The following is a 24,355-nucleotide window of genomic DNA, read 5'->3' as shown; positions in this document are numbered from 1 at the left end:
TTTATCAGATCAATTGAAATGGAAAATAAATTCTACTCATTTACAGAATTCCTATGATTTGAAGAATAGACCTGTGAACCGTGATGTTTTCAAAATGGAATCCGTATTTAAGGACTTGTGTGAAACCCCCCCAAATCAAGCATTGTTAGGATCATTATTCCAATTAATTCCATCTCTTTGTGCGATTGCTTCAGCAGACAAAGCGCACTTTGAATGTGTACACCCCCAAATAACAAATCTAGGATCAGTCGACTTTCATTCAAGACTAGTTTTTAATCTGATTGTAAGTGAACTCGAAGTCTTTTTGAGTTTGTGTGTGGACATCTTCAAACGCTATGGAAGTGATCTTAAAAATCGACATGCAAACAATAATGAATCATCATTCTTGACCCACTCCTTTGATCAACGCAGAAGAGGTCTGAAAAACAATTCTTGTACAATTCAACTGGGTGGCGCTAGAAGAGTTCAGTTTTATTAAGATTCTTCCAACCAAACCACTGATGTAAAATAATGGTCTTGGTGACCTGATTCTTTACAGCAGGCGAGTATAACGAAGACAGCCCGACCAATCTTTAGTACACTTCCGTTGGATATACTTTCATGGAACTCTCTGGGCCACACAGGTTTTTTGAAACATCGGGGAAAATGTCAAACTTTTATGGATTATTTTGTTTTTATGTTACAGGAGGTTTGACTTCTGAAACCTGCAACTTTTGACGGCTACTCAATTTTCCTAAAGAAATGCAAAAAATAACTGTAAGATCGCCCTTACGGCAGTCTCTTAATAGGAACTAAAACCTCAATTTTCCCACTCATTTAAGAATGGGTGAGGACTACCAACAGCATACTAGAAGTCAAGTTGATTGGGAATAATAATGAGGAGAGAAAAGCCATACATTTTCTTTTCTGATCAGAACGTATTGGAATCCCTCCAGTGAGACCTTAGAAGACCTCCTTTATGCTTCGGGGCCACTTTTAGACTCTTGCTTTATCAGGTACATTATGACTCAGGGACTCTGATTTTAATTTTATCTTCATAATGGGCAATTTTAAGTGTGATTGCTCAAATATCTTAATTAATAAAGACAATGGTTTGGGATCACAGGAAACAGGCCCCAATAGTATAAACAGAATTCGAAGGGTGGAATTTATGGTTAGTTGGGGTATGCTTGGCTTAATTGGCAACATCCAAGACAACGTTCCAAGTAAGTGGACGTGGAGTGATGAGAGACATTCATCCAGAATAGACTATGCATATGGTTCATCTTCTCTATGGCCTTTTTGTCACTCTCTTTTCATTCAGGAATCTCAACTAAGTGATCGTTCTTGTCAGTCCATTTGTATGACCCTTCCTATATTGCTTACAAAATGTACTATGGGAGGTTGGCTACTTGTAACCCAAAGTGATTTCAAGGTTTAATGTAAGGTTCAGTGTAATGTAATGTTGCAATTACTCCATGATGAATCAAAAGGGCCCTTCTCGACACAGCTATGATGCTATATTAACTGTCAGAAGAAAAGCTTATAGGAAAGATGTGCCACGTCTAACTAAAAGGAATTCTATACTAAACAAACATGTACTGAATTGCCTAAAAAAAGTGAGACAATCTTATAAGAATTGGGTGAAATTGCATAGAGCCCTTATGTATAATAAAGATTGTGAACACATGTTAAGAGCTGTAAATTCTAGATCTTCAAACTCTTTTTGGAAAATAGTAAATGGCACAGAAAGAATATCCTCAACTTTGCTGCTGAATCTAATTTAAGAATCTGATTGGCACAGCTATTTTTATAACAAGCTGCTGCTCTATGAAGACTCCACTCGCCTTTCCAGTTGTCTCAATGGCACCATGGCATGGCGAATTTGTGTTACTTTTGATTAAGGGAAAAATTACTAAGTATAACATTTTAGAGCAGGAAGGTATACCCAATTTATTGTTGAAAGGCAATACAACGCTATGGGCCTCAGTTCTCTTTAATTTATTCGCTGATTTTAAAAACGAGAACTGTTTCTTTCAACATGACATCAGAGCCATTTAGTGCCCATTTACAAAAAAGGAGACAAACTATTGACTGATAGCTCTGCTTGATTCACAATCAAAATGTTCGCCTCTATTCTTCTCAATGAGCCAAAACAATGGGTGAGAATCATTAATAAGGCCTCTAAACTATAACATGGATTCAGACCCTTTGCAGGCACAACTCTTAACAGCGTTATTCTTCACTTAATTCAACAGAACTTAAAAATAAATGGACCCCCCTATGCTTAGCATGTGTCGATTTAATATCCACATTTGATTGCGTAGACCGCCACCAACTTTGGAACAAACTTTGGACATCGGGATCCCTGAGGGTGTGTTATAAAATATAATGACCTTACACAAAGACACTTTTATACACATTCAGCTTAAATCAAATGGTATGCTGAGAAAAGATATTTCAAGAAACGTCAGGGCTACTTTAAGGTTGTGTCTTGGGTCCTGCCTCATATAAGCAAGCTGTATTCAGCTGTCTTGGATGAGGAGTTGAAAAAAATATTTAAATTTCCACCTAAACTTGGTTCACTAAGAGTGTTTGCCGATTACATCATAATATTAGACAAACCCCCTTCTGGATGGCAATGTTCTTTAAGCTAGAGGTTCTGGTTGTTGGTACCCCTCACCCTCTGTCCTTTTGGACCCCTAATTTCAGGCTTGATGTCCTTGGTCCCCTCCTCTCTCCTGTAACCGTTGTGAAGGATTTGGGGATTCAAATATCTTCTGACTTGTCAATGCGTGACCAAGGATCTTTCATCTGCCAATTGGGCCATTTCAAGCTCAAAATTCTCTGCAAGGTTCTACCTTTCATCACCGCTAAATTTCATGCTCCTGTGGTAGCTGCCCTTGTGCTACGCAGTATTGATTACTGCAATACACCTATTTGGCCCAGCCTGCTTATCTCTTTCACTGCTTGCATCTTTGACAGAATGCAGTGGCTAGAGCCGTACTGCAACCTACTTCTGGTGCACATATGTCGCCCCTTCTTCACCAGCTCCATTGGCTTCCAGTCGAGAAGCGAGTACTGTTTAAGTCCTTGTGTATCGTCCATAAAGCATTTTATAAACTTGAAGCTGAATACCTTCAAACAGCATTTTCCCTGTATGTACATCTCAGAGATTTTCTCTCTCAATCTGCTCTGACAATACAAATATCTTGGGTAAGACTTTCTCGTATGGGCGGTCGTGCCTTCTCTGTAGCCGCAGCAAAGGCCTGGAATTCCCTTCCCTTCTCCCTGCAGGAAACCACCAATCATCTCTCTTTCGTTTTGCTTTGAAGACGTTTCTTTTTTAGGAGTACTCCTGTTGTCTCTTCTCTGGCCCATATCTGTTAGGTGATTTCCATGATGCCTTCGGGTGAACGTGTGCTTTTTAATTCTCATTAACATAACATAACATAACATAACATAAGCTGTTTGCAAATGTATATGAGTTCAAATAATTTAACTACCAATTCATCTAAATCTGCGGTACTAATAAATAAAGACAGGAAAAATAACTATTCCCATTTTTGAGAATGGTTTGCAAATGAGAGGGGCCTTGCCATCTACTAGTAGTCTTAGCTAAGTAAAAGATAAACGTACTCCCTAACTTGTCCAAATGAGAACATTTTCAGGAACTACCATGGTTATGCCATGCTACCATTAATTAGATTTTACAAAGGGAACGCGATTCCATCTGTAATGTACGCTCTTGAATTTGCAACATCTCTAGGTGCGAAGCGCTTGGATCAATTAGAAGGTATGTTTTGGAGAGCTTTGCTTAGACTACCTAACTCCTTGCCTCATTGCAATCCAGACTGAATTGGGTCTACAGTCATGGCAGCAATCTTTGATTAATTGGAAGAAATTAACAATCTTCCAAAAATCTCACATTCACGTACCAATTCACTTTATACAGATCTGAATGAGTTTATGTTTAATGTTCAAAGGTTTTGTTTGCTTTTGTACATGATTGTGATTATATTTGAAGGGCTCTGGACACCAACCATTGTTGTTTATCTGAGAATCCTATTCAAGATAAAATGAAATTCAGGAATTCCAATTGTCTTCAACAGTATGTTCATATGGCTAGCTTCAAACTACTAATGGACTACAGCAACATTTACAAAGCTAGGACTGTTCTTCCAAAATATGTTTTATGCTTTTCTGACATAAAATTGCACAATGTCTAGATGCGATTGCGCTTCAGTCTTCTTGGATCATTAGATTGTTGGGGCCCCTTAAGGTGTATAGGTCCAAGTAATCGGTTTAGTTGATTATGTAAGAATTCTCGAACATTGGAAACACTAAAACATCTGCTATTAGAATGCAAAGTAGCCTTATGTTGGAGAATCAATTTCTTTGTTAAATTTGTCAATAGCCTCGCATGGGTTAATCTGGATGCCTTTTGGTCTCAATTAATGGATGGTGCTTAGGCAACATTGATTATAGCCCTTACACGATTTTTAAAATGATTGCATGAATTACTTGGTGAAATGTGTTATGAGGATGATTATGCAATTTTCAAAAAACTAAAAATATTCTATTAATTGTATCATCTATTTGACAAGATATTGTACGATATATTTGTATAATGAAGTTCTTAAATTTGTATTTTGATATTCTCTCTTGTTATTACATGTGTAGGATTGTGACAAATGTAAGTAAAATTATATCACAGAAAAGATTTCCTGTCTGCCCATTAGAGATTAAAGAAGACCTTACTTTTCCGCACTGTGGAAGAAAAACTGTTTCTCAAAGCTATGGAAAGCAGCTTGTTGGCTTAAAGGTGGAAGATGCTTTCTCTACAATCTTCTCCTCTTATGCAGTCCTTTATCCTCCCTTCCCGCCACCGTGGTCGCACGCACAATCCATCCTCCCCTTTTCCTTCACAGGGGTTCTCTGAAGTGGTTTCATGACCTTGCAGTCTAGACCATTGCAAATCATCAATAAATACATAAATGAAAGGCAAGAACAAAATGACGTTTAACCAAGATCATTTACTCTTCTTCCTTGAATTTAATATCCCCTCCCCACTGTCCCTTATACTGTGTGCCCAATTGATGCTTTTATTTTCTGCAGGAGGGGGCATCATCCCAGTTTGGATCAGATCAAGTTCTGTGGAAATAAATTCCATCCATGGGACAGAAAAATTGATTGAGAACAGACTCCTAAAGGAAGGTGAAAGAGGTAGACTCCCTTCATGGACAAGAGAAGACATAGAATAACTCAAGCTGGTGATATTATTTCACATGATGTGCTTCCAGGCACATGTAGGCATTTTTGTATTCCATTATAGGACCCAGCCATCCTTGACCCTGAATCGTCTACTTTTACTATCTACAATATCTGATCTTCTTGGACATTTATGTGCTACATTATCGCCTGTGAGAAGGGAGTTCCTCAGAATTTCCAGAGCTTCAGTCTCATGTTTGAGAACTGGGGCCCTCTGGTCTGTCCAGAGCCTCAGTATCACCCAAAATGAATGTGTTTCAGTCTGAAACTCCCCTGTGAGAACCCAACCCATTGGACATTGCTGAGCCTCACTCTCACCTGTGAGAACTAGGCTTTGCGGACAGTCCAGACTCTGAAGCTCACATGTGAGAAATGAAACACTGGGACATACAACCTTCTAATTCTCCATTGAAATCATTGTTTATCTGACATTACCAGTGCTGCAATTCCACCTTCAAGGTCATCTGTGAGAACCGGGCCTCCTGCACCATTCAGTCTTAACCCCACCTGTAAAACCCAAGTTGTCCAGATGTCCCAGATCCCCAAACTTACCTATAAGAACGGGCACACCTAGATTTTGTCAAGGCCTATCTCACATAAAAGTACCAGTCCTCTGCACCCCCCTCCCACAAAATTTTAAATCAACAATCTTATCTGCAAGAAGCTGGCCTCACTGACCTCATGGACACTCCAAAAGTCTTAATCCCACCTCTAGAAGAGGAATCCAACCCCGTGAGGATTAAGAGGTTTAATTTCATCTATTGGATGTGGGGCTTCTTGACCTCCCTGAAGCTCAGTCTCACATCTGGCCTTTACTCCTGATAGGTTACTGCTGCAAAGGCTGAATGCAGAGGGATGCCAATGAGGCAATGAAGCTGTGCATTATTGATGTCTAGACCTTTTTGTATGTGGGTTTAGCCCTTGGGTGTACAGGTGTGTTTGCCTCGAAATAGCCCCCTCTTGTTTCATGGAAGGTTTCCCCAGTCTACTTGCTTTATAACATGATTACTTTTCACTGAAATTAAATGCACGTGTGAAGGCCCTCACAGCTTAGTTGCTTCATAAAGGGAGGACCAGTCAGCTGGAGCACTGATCCTCTTGCTCTGCACATCATCAGAGTGGGTCCACCCGTCACTAACCGGGAATACATAATCATGGACAGAGCAGTAGCGGGGGAGGGGAAGACCCCCAATGGCTCAAAGATGGAGTTTTAAGTGACTTTGATAGATGGGTTTCTGGGTGCAAGTCCCGCACAGTGTTGTAATATGATACTAAAGATCCCATACACTCTTTACCCCCGCTAGTTGACAATACCATACAATTATATGTGATGCCACCCCAAAAGGTTTGCTTTCATTCCTGTTAATCCTTAATGTACATGATGACTTTGGGTCACCCCTCACTTGAACGTCACTTGTCGTGAAATATATGACTTTAGACGTGTATCTTGATTGGTTTTCGGAAGGAACTCCAAGACGTGGATTCTGTGATTCCACAGAACACAACACAACTTTATGTACAAATAAAGGTTGCAAATCGAAAAGCACACAGGACAGCGTGGGGAAAGAGCTACTGACATTACTATGATTCCCTGCATAAATAAAGTAGGTGTACAAAAGAAAAACATAATGGCTCTAACTGTGTCTCCCGACACACGTGCAGTGCAATTCACCAGTCCGCCGGGACTCAGAGGAAAATCCCACACCCAGTTTTTTTCGAAAAACACTCCATACACATCTAAGAAACAGCAAATGTACACAGCATATACATAGGTTGAGATGGCCGATACCATCTGAGTGTTTTAGTCCTGCGCAGCCACGCCAACCGCGGTGCTTGAGGTCCATTGAGGCAGGAGATCCTCTGGACGCAGATGGTCAGTGTCGATCACCATTTACTACACTCTCCGGACAACTTTGTCTCCAAACAGATAACTGATGAGGCCTGGTGTTGGGAACTTCACATCCTAAATAGCTTTAGTGTTTCACACGTCACACAGGTTGCATGATTATGATTTGTTTTGTTATCATTGTTTGCATTTTTGTAGTTGTATGTCAACATTCACCAGGACACAATTTAAATGGAGTCGAGGGAAACACTTAAATATATCGCTGACAAGGTTCCTGGTGGCAGGGCGTTTTGCTCAAAAGTTGTTGCCCATGATCCTCTTGGGGTTCCCACATCCATCTGCACATCCGATGGCTGCCCTTGCCGAGGGCAGGTCGTTCAGTGGTTCGTACCCACCATCCTTTTCTTCCTTCACAAGGTCTTCAACCTCTTTTTTCCTCCTCGTCGTAAGGTGACCCGGATCTTCTCAATGTGCGATCGGTGAGGGGCCTGAACCTAGGGAAAAACAGCAGGAACAAATGAAGAACAAGGTCAATGGAAGCCTGCAACAAGGAACCTGCTGCCAGCTCAGCGTCTGTGTACGTAGCTAAGACAAAAGGTGCCAAGGGCGAGAAAAGTAGAAAACAGAAACAAAACAAACATTCGGCATGACAAGATACACATCTACAAGGAACTGGCGTTCTATGCCAGAAAGTTTGAATGTAGACTTGGAAGAGGCCTTCTGAGTTCTTGTGTGTGGCTTTCTCCTGAACTGCTGGAACATTCTAAATTAATAATGCTACAGTGAGAATGTACACCAAGTCTTTGTGTCCAACTTTCGACTGTGCTGCGGGAGCTACGGGTTTAGTCATAACTTCATCGGGGCTGTTACAGAAACTAGTGTTGGGAGGGACCCTGCACATCCATGTTTCAAATCTTCTGTGTGTGAATCCGCGCCTCGCAGTCTTAACGCCACGAATGATGCTTAGCAGGAAGTGGATGCCTAGAGCCTACTGATTGACTCGTGCTAGGTTGCGGGAAAGAATCTCTCAGTCCATTGCTTTCTTTCAGGCCGTTCAGGATCTTGGATAGGAAGCAACAAGTTCACATTGTAGACATTCGGACAAGAACAATACTGAAAGCCATTCCTAACAATTCCAAAGCCAACAGGTCCCTGTTGAAATAGTCAAAGAGATCCTCCAACACTCAACGTGGAAGTACAATGACAACTACCAAGCACGTATGCTAGAAGATTTTTTAATACTTCTTAAACCAAAGTTGACATGGGAATGTCTTAAATGTCACCATATGGCCCTGCCGAAGTTCATTTGAGAGGAAAACACCTATTGGCTGGAGTGAGTACAATTGAGATTACCTATATTGGGTCATTTATAATTCAAGGAAAAATCAATATACAAATATCAAATTGGTGCCTCTGGTCAAAATAGCTTGTTACACATCAGATTCTCGTCTGTCTCGAAAAGTATATTAAACATATCACAAATATATGTAGATTTGAGTTTTAATGGTAATGCTTTTATACTTTTTTTTATCATTGATAAGAGAGACCATTTTCAATTTGCAACATCATTATACTAGGAACAAACTCATGCCTTTATGTCAAATATTGTTCTAAGGGTGCGGGTCAATATTAAAACATCTTCACTCTTTACAGCCAACCTGATGAACATTTTTTACTGTGCTAACTGTAAGTCACTTCCCCTTGTGTACCCCTCTTCTATATGCATAACTCTTTCTTTAAACAATGCTGCCGTCTTTTCATCTCAGTTTCACATACAATATGACACAGTTTCCCGGCAGAGACAAAGATTTTTAAGAAATTGTCCCTGTGGCTGTTATATTTCACATTGGAGTTCTTGAGTATCTTTTTAGTCTTTATTTGTTGCTCATAAGATGATGTGTCATTGTGTTTCACTGATTGCTAGGTCTTGGGGGAATAATACCATTACGGCGCCCCCAGGACTGCGACTGCCGGAAATGTCTACTTTTTTTTCCCCCCGATCCCCGTTACACCGCAAATATATGTGTGAGGGGGTATGGTATATAATACAAGTAGGGGAAGTGTGAGGGGTCTCCCCCACATATATATGTGGTGTAAAAGGGGTCGAAATAAAAAAAGTCGTCATTTTCGAGGTCACAGTAATGAGGGTCGCAGTAATGACATAGATTCGGTCATACGTTATGATTAAGCAATAAACCGCGAGCTAGAGGGGGCAATACTGGGTCAGGTAATGCCCTAGGACGCAAGTTACAGGCCTGAGCAAAGTGAGTGCATTAACAATAGCTCGGGGGCATTACCTGTACAAATTAGTCCCCCACCAGCGAAGGGTTTATTGCTATTAGCATCCCAGCATGTTATACCAGAATGCTAATACTGTTTTTTTTCCAAGTTGAGAAACTGCGCGTTTGCCGCTTCTCAACTTGAAAAAATCTACAAACCAAGGTGGTCGCCATGGATTAGGGAGAAGGGAACTACATGTAGTCCCTTCTCCCTTTCCATGGTGGCCATTGCCGCAACGGAGATGTGCCCCAGCCCTGGTGAGGGACAAAGGAGTTCAATGTAATTTGGGCATGTGGAAAATGGGGTTGAGCGGTTGGGAAGGAGGGGATAGGGAGCGCGAAGCGCACTTACCTGAATCCCAGCAGGGAAGCTGGTGGCCTCCCGCTGCAAAGGAGCCTCGGAGCAGGGGCTTTACCATGAGGTAAAGTCCCCCTTCTGGGCCTCCTGATTGGCTGGGAGGCCTCCACCCGACCCTGCGTCGCGCTAATAAAATAGTTTTTAAAAAACGACAGGTTTTTCAAATGACCAAAGTAACCAGGTGATCAAAAAGTATGGCCGTCTATTGAAGAAAACTATCATACTCAATAAATGCACAAAGCAGTCCAATTTCCTATTGGCACAGTACAGCTTTAATACCATAGAGAGTGGAGTACAATGGGGATGGAGATCTTCACCGAAGCAGATAAGGGGATGGATGTGACCATGCAGGAGACGTTTCAAGACCTACAGTCGCCATAGAATCGATTTTTACCATGAGTCTAGAGATACTGGCAGTTTCTGCTGCAAAGCCATACTCCAAGTGTAACCCAAGTCTATTATCTCTGGCTCAATGAAAGGCCTTTGCCACCAGGTTAGAGGGGTGCACACAAGCCAGCTAAAGCCCACCCGAGACCGGCTGAAATGTGAGGGTTAACGATAACATAAAGAAACCCGCTGAGAGAGGATTAGCAACGGATGTGTCCAGCAATGGAGAAGCATGGATGCCCCACCGAGTCTGCCTGCGCTGGGGCTGCATGTCAGATAAGGGTAACCTGGTAAAGAGAATGGTAACAAGTGTGGGCCACATCCCAGGGTACTTAGCACATGGATGTTGCCTCTCCTATAATGCAAACCCCAAGTCCATACCAGTAAACAAACAACACCCGCTCCCAATACCATGGTTCCCCTTTTTGCTTTACACTCATTTTGTATGAATGGAAGTGCGATCAATCAACTTCCGGGTCAACAGTGGTCCAGGGATGAATATCAGTTTCTGAACCATCAATCAACCCCACGCCTCTAGTACACCAGAAGGGATCCAAACAGATTGGAAACAGAAGTCAATTATAAACCTCCTTGCCCAATTTTGGTAACGTGGATTGGATTGGCAGGCTTATCTCTGCATGGTCGTCGTTGGATCGTTGGTTAGTTGCAACACAGAAAAATACTATTATTACCCAATGATAAAAGGGACTGTCCAGTCAAGGTTGTATAAACATATCTACGTTATTATTATTGCAACAGACAGTTCTAGCACACTACAAAATACAACCCACCCTGTAAAGGAACACGGAGGACATGACAGTTTCACGAAGGAAAGGGATGCACTCTGGATACTGACAGAAGTGTCATCGGAACGCAATCAGTCTTAACTAGTCAAGGTTATTTGGTTTCAGCATTAAGGGAGCATGGGGTCGTAAATGTCACTAGGGGCCTTCGGAGAAGGACCAGGGGGACAGAACCACAATGTGCCTGGTGCTGGAGGCGAGGCACACTCCCCATGTGGATGGTCGAATCCTTCACAGCAAGATTGGGAAGGAAATTAACCTTAATCTACATCATATAAGTTTCCTTGGTGACACAATACCTTTCATGATAGGACTGTTTTAGCAACATGGTCTCACTCAGGTTATTTCCATCAAGTCAGTAGCATCACAAACAGAGGGCTCAGGAAGAGCGCATGGGACTCAGGGATCAAGTCAAAGGTACACGCGGTTGGGAGTCACTCAGGGATCAAGTCAAATGTACACGCGGTTGGGAGTTACTCAGGGATCAAGTCAAATGTACACGCGGTTGGGAGTTACTCAGGGATCAAGTCAAAGGTACACGCGGTTGGGAGTCACTCAGGGATCATGTCAAATGTACACGCGGTTGGACAACCACCTGGTATTTTACAGACCGTGTCTATGTCTAAAACAGATAAAACTTAACAATTTTATTTAGCTTCTTTGGAATGCAACCTTTATTAAAAAATTAGAGGTGTTGATCTAATATCTCTCAGCTACTAAGAAAATTATATAAGTCGAGAGGTAGACTTCATGAAGCTGTTTCATAAGTCATATTTGTTAAAAAACATCATTTGGAGTTTGTGGACCAAAGGTAGTCAAAAACAACTCCTATTTCTTTCGATTCGGATATGTATTTCTTGGTCAAGACTCCGAATCTACAGTTTTAGTAAAATTTATACGATACCTTTTCGTGTTGAGATCAAAAAATATGACTTGATTGAAGGATTTCTCTGATCCGTCATTGTTCAAATCTAGTCACAAGGAAGCCGACCGGTTTCAGTGGTATTGAGGTAATTGGGACCACTTTCTTCAGGGCTAATTACCAACACCCCTTGTTGCTCCTAAAAAAAAGAGGGAACCTTTAGCTCCTTTCAAGTGTTCTTGCACCAGTGAATAAGGAATGTGTGATCATCTCGGATACGGGAATTGGCAAATAATCTACCTACCCGTGCCCAGGACCCCGACATTTGGGAGTTGCTTCACCATTAATGGGGCAATCTCCTATTCTGAATTTTGAGATTCACCACTACCAGCAGAAGTAATTAGACCACACACCAAGGGGTGTCGGTCATTAGAAGGGATTGTATAAATGTTACTAAAACATTAGATTCGGAGTCTTCACCAAGAAATACATCTCTGAATCGAAAGAAATAGGAGTTGTTTTTGACTACCTCTGGTCCACACACTCCAAATGATGTTTTTTTTAACAAATATGACTTATGAAACAGCTTCATGAAGTCTACCTCTCGACTTATATAATTTTCTTAGTAGTTGAGAGATATTAGATCAACACCTCTAATTTTTTAATAAAGGTTGCATTCCAAAGAAGCGAAATAAAATTGTTAAGTTTTATTTGGGAAACAAAATATTATGTGAAAAACCTGGAAGGATAAAGAAAAATCAGGAACTCAACACTGTGGAGTGAATCCCCCATAAGAAAAAGCAATACTCGAATAGAATGTACTCAAACTAAATTGTGATATGATGATAGGGAAGATTTGAGCTATAGATCCCCCAACCAGGTTCCAATATTGTGGATACTATGTCTAAAACAGAACACTTTGACTGTCTTTTTCAGAGTTATTATTTTAAGTGTGACTTGGGGATTCTACCCACGGTCGCCAGGCACTTCATCACTGCTCCATATAGATGGTGAAATATATCCAACAACTAAAGGAGAAATGTCACATTTCGGCAGTGCACTAGGGAAAACATGGTCATTGATTCATGGGGTTTAAAAAGTGCAGCCTTTTTTACATGTTCAAACACCGTTAGAAGACAATGGGCCTCATTACATGTGTGCCGGTCTGGTAACAACGGTGCCGGTAAGCCTACCTGCACCGTTGTTACGGGACCGGCACATTACGGTCTGCCTGTCGGAGTCGCTGGGCCCAGCAGGGTTGACCCTGCCGGGCACAGCGGCCACTGTAGGCAGACCTTCACGGAAGCACTGGCTCCGTTAACAACGGTGCCGGTGCTTCTGTGTACCCATTCCCATAGAGTCCTACGGGACTCTATGGGAATGGGGAATGACAAATATCCGGCGCTTGACTTCCCGGGAACGCTGGGGTTGTAATCCCCCGGTGATACTGGGTAGTCAGGTGCTGGTCATTTTTTTCAGGTCTGCCGGCTACCCGTCGGTATCACCGGCAGGGTTACCACCAGACCCGTAATGAGGCCCAATAGGTTTGTGTTGATTTTATGAAAGGCAAATGCCCATTAGTCCTGTGCAATTTGCATGGTTATGCAAAGCCAACTGAATGAAATTTGCATATTTCACCTTGAAACAGTAATTTCTGGTGACGTCACACCCCATTGCGTATATTAAAGGAGTGTTCCGGGACTTTTTTTTTATTTTTCCTATGGTTCGGCCATGTGTTTTTAAGCATAAATCGGTAGATCGTAGAAAACTTTCCTATGGACCTTACCCGACTTTTCGTCCATTAACGCACTCAAAAACAGCCGCCATTTTATGATAATCCTATAATTTCCCCCCATCGCCCTGGATCACCTGCTTTTGCGGCACTAAATCAAATCCCCCGCCCCTGAGCCTGACATCAGCAGACGCGTACCGCCCATTTCCCAAAGCCAAAGCACGTTTCGTGTCAACAATCGCTGCGCCTCAGCTAATGAAGTGTCGCCATGGAAATGGCAGGACGCCTCTTTCCTCTATAAGTATAAACACACCGTTTCACAACATACAGCAGCAGATTTTCGATTCCATTCCTCTCTCTGTGTTACTTTGAGTATTCTGTGACTCGTTTCTGTGCTCTGGTCAGTTACCTTCGCCGCTTCTAGGCCTTGTGAACACCTGTACCATCTCTGTAAATTATTTTACTTTCTTTACCACACAATGGCTACAATAATGCCGTATATGTACGAGCCCGAGTACACCGAGGAAGAACTACTGGAAAGGCAAGCACGCGAAAACGATGGGGATTCGGACGGCAGTTGGGAGGACCAGTCAACGGATGAAGAGCCTGGACCATGTCGCATGGACGGCGTCTCCACCTGGTGCACGTGCAATCGGTGCGAGCTAATGCCAACTGAGGAGGAGAACTGCTGCTGCCGTGAAAATTCCGGGTGCTTGGCCTACATTTCGGAAGGCGAGCCAAGTCCGCAATGCATCACCGAGCTGCCAGAGTTCAGGGAAGCCTGCCTCTCACGGACCGTGTTGAGGATGATGATGGTGCTTATGCACGAACTTCGCGGCACTGTTCGTCCGCGTAATCCGAATAACGAGTAAGTATACTCTGGTTGTGATGTCAGTGATGACACTACTATGTCATGGTCGTCTCCCACACATAAAATTACATCTACATATCATTCGAATGCATGTAAATTGGTTCCATATTGTCCATTTTCTAGGTAGAATTTTTTTCAAAGAAGAATGACATTTTTTACCTGAATCGACAGTGATAAGAAAGTTTTGTCATTTTAATACAGTTTGCGTCTTTCATTTTCACAGGTGGTACAGGCTGGTGGCCTACCGTTGCTTCACTTGGTGGCTTCACGGGAGGCTCGGACACCGCGTTCGGAGAGTAATACCTGCCTGTGCGGTACTTGCCATTAGACAACATTTCCCCAGCGACAGTGGACAATACCGCGGATTTTCCCTGGATGTGCTGCAACCAGAACTTTACAATGTGTAATGTTTATTATTTATGTTCAATTGAAATTAAGATCTAAAATAAAACCCAACATATATTTTAACAATGGTTGTTTTGATTTTTTAAATCAATCTAGTGTGTCTCCATTGAATAGTCTTCCTGTGCCTTGTCTTGTCACACCACATGTCTCCGGCCAGCATCCTCTTCCGCAGGCCGCCCAATAAATCATCCTTTTGGGCACCGGGTACAGAGATGACCCCCTCTGGCCCGTGCCGCCTTGCCACCACAGGCCAGCCTGCTGCTGACTAACTGCCTAGGCATCCAGGGTCTCCAGGGTGAACTGCACCCATATATTCTCCTGGGAGGGTGAGGTATTTATAAACTCACCCCCTGCCTTCCATGTACTAGATCCTGCAGCCTGCCTTTTACATGCAGTTAGATGGCCTCTCCTTGGTGAGGCCCTGCGACAAACGAGTCAGTTCGCACCGGGGTACTTGCGCTGGCAAGTGGAGCTGTCAGGGAGCGATAAAGGCCAAGATGTGCCAAAGACCATGTACACTTCAAAGTGGTCTATAGAGCATGGGTTGTTGTTCCCATGTCTACCTCCAGACCCCGTGTCTCCTGCCAAGCATCCCCCCTCACGCTGGACGCCCCCCTGCAATCCACATGAGTGTGTCTCCATTCACGAGTCTTCCTGTGTCTTGTCTGCACGACCACCGCCCCAATCCACCCCCCGCCCTATCAAAGGCAGTTCGCACCGGGGTACTTGTGCTGGCAAGTGGAGCTGTCAGGGAGCGATAAAGGCCAAGAGGTGCCAAAGACCATGTACACTTCAAAGTGGTCTATAGAGCATGGGTTGTTGTTCCCATGTCTACCTCCAGACCCCGTGTCTCCTGCCAAGCATCCCCCCTCACGCTGGACGCCCCCCTGCAATCCACATAAGTGTGTCTCCATTCACGAGTCTTCCTGTGTCTTGTCTGCACGACCACCGCCCCAATCCACCCCCCGCCCTATCAAAGGCAGTTCGCACCGGGGTACTTGCGCTGGCAAGTGGAGCTGTCAGGGAGCGATAAAGGCCAAGAGGTGCCAAAGACCATGTACACTTCAAAGTGGTCTATAGAGCATGGGTTGTTGTTCCCATGTCTACCTCCAGACCCTGTGTCTCCTGCCAAGCATCCCCCCTCACGCTGGACGCCCCCCTGCAAACCGCATAATGCCACGACATATACACGTCATTCATTCACAAACACACCCCAGTTTCGAATCCTTTATAACCCATTTCATATTTCTAATGAGCACTTCTTTGCGCTTTGCTTGTCAACCCGTGAAGGTGCTGGTTATCTGCTGTTCGTCTCTGTGAACTTCCGTGACCACTTCGAGGAAACTCCTCAGTTTGCAACCTGTGAACTGCTCCCTGTTCTACGACAAGAAACTACTCTGATCCCTGCATCTAACTGTTTGTTCGTCAAGGTAAGGCCATGTACCATAATCATTTTGCGTCCAATTTCTTTTCGTTCAAGACAGTACATGCAAGGAACTAGTCACATGTTCTGAGTTTACATTGGTATTCATAGAGAATTGTTGATATTTACTTTTCAGAACTTTCCACAATGCCTGCCTGTTCCATTGGCGGTTGCCCTTCGAAGACCCATAATAAATCTGAAGGTACTATAATGCATGTTTTCCCTAAGACAATAGATCAGATAAGAGAATGGGTCCGATATTGCGGATATCCACCGTCTGAGCTTGAAAGTAGAGTCATAGAAGTCTTTGCGGACAAGAGGGGTGATCGATACCGCATCTGCAGCAGGCACTTTACCTCTGACATGTACTCCACATCATTGCTAATAAAGAAGAACACACCGCGAGCGAGGCGAAAATTGCTCTCAACCGCTATTCCCACTCTATTCGTCCACATCCCTCCACTGGTGAGTCAAGTTTACGTATTTATCTCTCGGCCTTGCGGTAGTGTGTAGCATTAGCTAACAATAATTTCCCCATTTATGTATCCACTCAATATGAAGGCGGAAGATTCTCCATCCGTGTCGTTATTGCAGTCATCAGCCACTTCAAGCGCCTATCGGGTAATCTTACTTGGCTATTCTGCCACTGACTTGTTTTAGGCATGTAAATCAATAGTTTTAATTTATCGTGTAATTATTTTACCTAATGGTACACCCTTGTACTAGTCCTCTAGTCTTTGTTTTCAGTTATAATTATAGTTATCCATAATAATGCAAGTACTGTCTTTCAGGCAGATGCTGAGGAGTCCAACGTATTGACGACTACCGTTGATGTCACTCAGATGCTCGAGGTACATTTCCGGACAGTTCCATCGATGGAGATCATCAGATCTTGCATTCTTGTAGCGTGATTGTTACACACAATGTTTCTTTCGTTTTTAGCCATTCATATGTCCTTCTGTCGTCGCCCTCCTATGTATCTTCTTTTTTCAATATTGTGTTCATTACTAATGAAAGTCCTATGTTTCAGGTAGTCGATGGAGCATTAGTCCAAGAAGAAGGGGGAGCATGCAGTTACGGGTCGGCGCAACAGCTTGCAGAAGTGTGCACCGCAGTTACATCGTCCCTTGATGTTCTTATGCATTTCGAGGTATGGATACTGACAGTGCGATCAAGCGAAATCATATGACGTGATTACATCCGCTATACTTCCTTCTTTATTAACGCAAGTACTATGTTTCAGGGAGATGACGGACCTTCTTCTACAAGAACATCACCCCTAGTAGTTGATGCAGATCTCTGGGTGGTGACACTTACAACGATCGAGCAAATCGAATCATATTTACATATCCATTATTTATTTTAGACAACTGATCATTTGTGCAGGTCTATTTAGATGAGCCGTTGACGCCTGCACAAAGTTTCTGTTCTTTTTATCAAAATAGAAAACCATACTAATGCAATTACTGTGTTTCAGGGAGTTACTGAAGCATCATCTTCAATAATATCACCAATGGAAGTCTATGAGGAGCCCGACGTATGGATCTTGACAGTTCCATCTAACTAGATCAACAATGCGTGAATAATTGTCGTTTGAATGTTCTACACAAAGCGTTCATTTGTGTTTTGGTATTGAGATGTACGTGGGTATTGGTCCCCAAGTACATTTTGTGTTTTCGATATTATTATACATACTAATGAAAGTTCTATGTTTCAGGGAGTCGATGGAGCGTCAGTGCGTGACGGATGTGCTTATCATGAAAATATAGTCGTTGCAGCGCAAGAGGAAGTGGAGACATGCACACACGAGTCGGAGCAACAGCGTCCTGATGTTGAAGTTCGAGGCAAGAAAGTTTCAAAGAAAAGAAAGCAAAAGAAGGTTAGTGTCCTGGTCACTATATTATGTTGTTTTTCACTGTTAATAGTTCAATACTGTAAGTTGTGTTTAAACTGAACATCCCTTTTCCAATCTGTCCTCTAGTTGCGAGTGGGTGTACGAACTAGATCTACACAGACAGTGAAACGAACGAGAGATGTTGCTTGTCAAACCTTTTGGCAGGGACTTGAGACTGGAGATGCATCGTGCCAATGGGAAGAATATGAAGTGATTGACAACGGAGCTATACCACCACCAGCCATTGATATTGAATGTCCTCCTGGTAGTTCGGATGCAGTCGGAGATCAATTCACAGAATCCACACCCGCAAAAACTAAGACCGCGAGAAAGTTGAAGAAATTGTCTTATTCACCCATCGCCGGAGAAGGAACAGATGTTGCAATGGAAGAGAATGAAGTGGATTACAATGAAACACCATCAATATCACTGAACATAGCGGAAGACGATATCAGAGATTCTACCTTTCGTGTGAGTGACATGTCCTCAACGTTACAGGCCGAACCAGCTGGGATGCAGAGTGACAGTATAAGGAAAGAGGCCAAATTCATTGTATTCGATAGTTGTTTGATTGATATTATTATTCGGATGAAATGTGGGCATTCGGTAGGTGGGGAAGTATGTGGGGAGCCATTGCTTAATGTGACTCGTGCAATTCGAGGCACTAACCTTAAAATACATGCCACCTGTACAAAATATCATCCTTTCTCATGGTCTGCACAACCCATGCTGGGGCAACTGCCAGCAGGCAATCTACTTTGTGCAGCGGCTGCACTTTTTAGTGGTTCAAGTTTTAAAAAGTTAGAGTCTTTCTTTCAGTTTGTGGGAATCCATTTCATTGCGAAAACTCAGTTCTACAAATACCAAACCGATTATCTATTTCCAGCCATTAGCGAAGCTTGGAGAATGGAAAAAATGTCTATTGATAGTACATTCGCAGGCAAACGGTTCAGGCTAGCCGGTGATGGACAGTGCGACAGCCCAGGATTTTCAGCCAAGTACTGCACCTACCACTTTCAGGACATGGAAAGTAAGAAAATTGTGAGTTCGGTGGTCGTGCAGGTGTCACAAAGTACATCCTCAGTGGCCATGGAGAAAGTTGGCTTTGTAGCATCATTGCAAGAACTACAATCGCGGGGAATGGTGATCGACCTGATAGCCACGGACAGACACGTTTCAATTGCCAAGACAATGAGAGAAGAGTACAAAAATATAAATCACCAATTTGACGTTTGGCATCTTGCAAAAACAATCAATAAAAAAATGTCTGCTGCAGGTAAAAAAAAAGAAATGCAAGGTATTTCACAGTGGTCCAAGTCAATCAGCAACCATCTTTGGTGGAGCTCAAAAACATGTGGAGGGTCGTTGGAAATTCTACTGGAAAAATGGCGGTCAGTAATGTTACACTGTACCAACGTTCACCGTTGGAACACAAACCAACATTTCCACAATTGTGAACATGGCCATTTGTCCACAGAGGAGGCACGGAAGAAGAAGTGGTTGATTCCTTCATCACCCACTCACAAAGCCATTGAAAAGATTGTATTTGATAAAACTATAACAAGAGATTTGAGGGGACTCACGGAATTCTGCCACACAGGAGATTTGGAGGTGTTCCACAATATGTGCCTAAAGTACAGGCCAAAACGATTGCATTTTGGCATGGAGGGCATGATAAATCGGACTCTTCTAGCGGTCTTGGCACATAACCATAATGTTGGCCGTCAACAAAGTAGGACGACCGGAACTTTAGGGACGCTTCGCTACAATAAGGCCTTCACTAAAAGAAGTAAACAATGGGTGATCAAACCAGTGTTTGAGGATATGCAATATGAGTTTATTGAGAGACTTATTGTTGACGTCCTAGATAGGCACATAAATGGAGTTGTGAACGAACCTGTGCAGGGGACAACTGCATTGCCACCCAACATTGCCTCTGTTCCATGTCCACCTAAAGAAGAGCTCATTGAGAAATACACATCACGGTTTAAATGATTGTAATTTGATTGTCTGTTCTCTCGAGTCTCCTCATGTCGCAGGCCCATTGAATATGTGTATCTATGTAATGTGTAAATAAAAGTGATTGCTCAGTGTACATGCAATGTGTCTATCCAACCTTGTTCATTTGCGCATTAAATTAAACCAAACAGTATTATAAATAATTTTTCAAAAAATATAGAATGTCTCCGTATTTATGGTTCTCTGGGGCTGCAAAGCACGCAGACAAAATGCAAAGATGGAGTGTAAATTTCAAGTCCTGTGAGATGGCCTTACACTGAATGTAGCTAACTAGGAATGTGTGCTCGTTCAAAGTGAAGGTCAGCTGCTTTGATTTTTTGCTCGGCTGCCGGAATGGCCCACGACTCAGTATAAGGTTCTATTGTTATTTGACCTTGACAGGCCGGGACCATCCCGAAAGACTTCTTTTTGGGGGTGTGGGGCAATAACGTAAGAAACGATAATGAATATAATTTCAGACACGAAAGCCATTTCATGTTCGTTCATTAGAAGAAATAATGTCGGCATAGAAGGAGTGGTATTTCGGGGCTGCCCTACGCACAGACACAATGGAAAATGCAAATATAATGCAAGTAACTCTTTAGATGAGTTCATACCGCAATTTAATTACTATACAGTAGCTTTAAAGACGGGTTAAGTTGTACTTGTTCGTTCTATGTGGCATATTGTTTTGTACGGCGCACTATCTTGAGGGGAACCATCTCCTTTTACGGAAGCACCTAAAAACCTTCCTCTTTGCTTCTGCTTTCTCTCTCCCTCTCCCCTGCTACAACTGGTCCACTGTCTGCGACCTCGGTCCTGGGCCCTTCCACTCTCCACCTGCACTGCCTCCCTGTCAACCCCTGCACTGGGGGACTGTCTCAGTATCCTACAGCCCCCCTTGACGTATAATACCCAGTTGCACTGTCCTAGCTATGAAATCATTTCCCGAGCTAATATATAAAATGAATAATTTTAATAAAGATCTGATGGTGAGACTAATTTCATTTTTTATGTTTTTCAAACAGGTACATCATCCATTATTGTCTGTGTCACGAGTACCAGACACCGGCGGATGGATTTTTCAACCGCCAGTTGCTTCTCCGCGTGAACAACGTTACCACCCTGACCATTTTATGGGACGATCTCCAAGTACAAGTATGCCCTTACGCGGTACTAACGGCTAGATGCAACATACAGACCGTTGTGGTGGCCTAGTTCCTTGTTGTTGGAACAGCCATGCGATTATCAGTGCGACCGAAGAGCTTATTTTATCGTAAACCAACACCCTGTGTACTGCACACGAACATCGCTTGCCTCGAAACGAACTTTTTGGAACGTGAGCAAATAAAAATGCAAATCGCTGAATATTCTCAAAACATTTGATGTCAAATAAATGTACTTTGCCAAATGTACAATCTTGCCGTTTGCTTTTAAACCGCAGTTTCATATTCCGAATTGTGGCGCTGTATTGTGAGATGATCTAAGACCCTGTGTACAGCAAAGGAACATTGTGTGCCTCGAAACGAACTTTTTGGAACGTGAGCAAATAAAAATGCAAATCGCTGAATATTCTCAAAACATTTGATGTCAAATAAATGTACTTTGCCAAATGTACAATCTTGCCGTTTGCTTTTAAACCACAGTTTCATATTCCGAATTGTGGCGCTGTATTGTGAGATGATCTAAGACCCTGTGTACAGCAAAGGAACATCGTGTGCCTCGAAACGAACTTTTTGGAACGTGAGCAAATAAAAATGCAAATCGCTGAATATTTTCAAAACATTTGATGTCAAATAAATGTACTTTACCAAATTTACAATCTTGCGGTTTAATTTAAAAGTACAGTTTCATATTCCCAATTGTGGCGCGCTGTGTTGTGAGCTGATCTGTGTTGATTTCCTGGTTCTGTGTGGAGTCGCGTAGAAGACGCCTGGGCGCGTTTGCCTACGCAGCTCAGTCACGTCACGGATAGAGGCGGGGAATATGAATGTTTTGATCAAGTCTGTTTCAGGGGCGGGGGATTTGATTTAGTGCCGCAAAAGCAGGTGAGCCAGGGCGATGGGGGGAAATGATAGGATTATCATAAAATGGCGGCTGTTTTTGAGTGCGTTAATGGACGAAAAGTCGGGTAAGGTCCATAGGAAAGTTTTCTACGATCTACCGATTTATGCTTAAAAACACATGGCCGAACCATAGGAACAATTAAAAAAAAGTCCCGGAACTATCCTTTAATGAGTCCCCCCACTTTAGTTTAGGACTAGACTTCTGGAGTCACTCTTACATTTTTATTCCGGCAGCATATTATAGATTTCATGGCTCCAACCTACCAGTTCTGCAGCTCAGAAAGTACAGTTGCTGCAGAAGTAAATGCTATCTCTACTAAAGGCTCTGTCCCCACTCTCAAGAGTGTCTTAGTGACCCGCCTACTTCATTGGTAACATATGACCGGCATAACTTGGGGTGGATTGGTCTGGGGGGTCACATTCCCCCTCTTGCCCGAGATCTTATAATCGGGCATAAAGAAAACAGCACAGTCTGGGCCACAGGAGCACTGCAACCCCCACATGATCTTTCAGAAACATCAATTAACCTTACTCCATGGTTCACCATTGATCTATCACCCTATCGCTTAGAACGAATGAGTCCCCTAATGTGTAGATTGCCTTTTCGGAGCGGTCTAGCTCTGCCTCATATCACATCCACCTCCCACATGCCCAATCCGCCACCATTCTATCCTGCCACCTAACTTGAAGACATTCAGGTGCTGTCCTTGGACCCCTGCTTGACGGCAAATGGCACTGGGGCTCCACATCCGCCCAAGAGGTGTCTCCAGTATGGCATCCCTGGGTCCCGTTGCCATGCCTTTCTGCCCTCCTCAATGATTTCTCTTCAGATGGGGGCCGGACGGCCCCTAAGCGAAACAACCCCACACTCCAAGAAGAGCACACTACCCGCAGTATTTGATCCGTTGCACACCCTCTGGGCTGACAAGCCTGATCGCGGATTGGCCGAGTCCTTTCTCACTTTCACCTAAATTGTGACCACATGATACTCTGGCAGGGTACCTTAATAACTCCCAGCGAGCTCACCATTGGGCCAGAACAACAGGTTTTCATCGACACCTGCGATGCAACACTCTTGAAGTCTGTCACAGGATCCATGGTCCTGGGCCTCTCACCAGTCCATAGATTTCTCAACTCAGCAGTCAGGGCTTGCTTGCCGCTATCTACTCAGAAGGTGCTGCCTGCAGCATCTCTGCGTGCAAACTTCCTCCAAGCTCTCTCTCATGCCGCGTGAGACTGTGCAAGCTGTGGGAGCTTCCATCCGCTGGACCTATTCTCTCCCTGCAGGTGGGGGAGTAAGTTACAGCAGAGGCCCTGTAGTGACTAAGGGCAAGGCCCACTGGCCTAATGCAGCCCTAAATGCCCACTTTGGGGTCTGCACAAGGTACAGGCCCCTGCCGAGTCCTCCTTTCTCCCCTGACAGATAGAAATGTTTCACTAACCATCCTGGAGAGCAAACCATTCTCTGCCGTCACCAGGGGGTTACCAGTCCTTTTGTCTACCAGCAGTCAGTGGGCCTCATTCTGATACCGGCAGATGTAGTTACTGTTTCCAGGACTCGGCCCGGTGGCATTGCGGCCAGATTTCCGAATGCCAGAGTGACAGTGTACATTCTCATTCATGGAGGACTCCATGAGGGGATTTGCTGGCATTGCCGGTGCCGGTAGTGGGCCTTTTTCGCCAGTAGGGCGCCTGGCTTACCTCCAGCTTTTGCTGCAGGTAACCCAGATGCCCCACTGGCAAACCCGTAGTCAGCCAGTCCGTAAAAGTGCCGGTAACCATGAATACTGGCATTTTTCTACTGGAACGGCAGACTCAGAATGAGGCCCAGTGTTCCTTAGGCCCCGGTACAAGGAAGGCATCATTAAGTCAGGCTTTGAACAATCATCGTTAAACCAACATTCCATGTGGTCCCAAACACAGCCTGAACCATTAATTTTCTTAAAGTACATATGATACAATCAATTGTAATTGTCTAATTAAAATGTGTATATTCCCCATTAGTTGGTGTGTGGTTTAATGTTTTTTTTCAACATAAGTGGTACCACAAAAACCACAAAATGCAGGGATCATTCGAGTCAGGGTACGACGTTCATTAATCGCCTGATTTTATTTCATAGTATTTTGCAGCTGATTTTTTATTGCAAAAACTCATTAAGAAATAAGGGTGGTGGTTAAAGG

General features: G+C 43.4%; 1 protein-coding gene across 1 annotated transcript in view; it reads right to left on the bottom strand.

The window, feature by feature from the left end:
• Window positions 1-253: 253 nt before the first annotated feature.
• Window positions 254-24,355, bottom strand: part of LOC138567115 (muscarinic acetylcholine receptor M1-like) — a 266,034-nt gene continuing 241,932 nt past the window's right edge. Inside the window, exon 3 of the mRNA XM_069644999.1 lies at window positions 254-7,590. The gene's annotated coding sequence lies outside the window, so the exon portion shown is untranslated. The remainder of the gene's footprint in view (window positions 7,591-24,355) is intronic.

The sequence above is a fragment of the Ambystoma mexicanum genome, chromosome 2p (assembly GCF_040938575.1).
Source record: "Ambystoma mexicanum isolate Mex_15411 chromosome 2p, UKY_AmexF1_1, whole genome shotgun sequence".
Taxonomy (NCBI): Eukaryota; Metazoa; Chordata; class Amphibia; order Caudata; family Ambystomatidae; genus Ambystoma; species Ambystoma mexicanum.
Note: the sequence above shows the minus strand (reverse complement) of the source record. Positions and strands in the feature narration are given on the sequence as shown.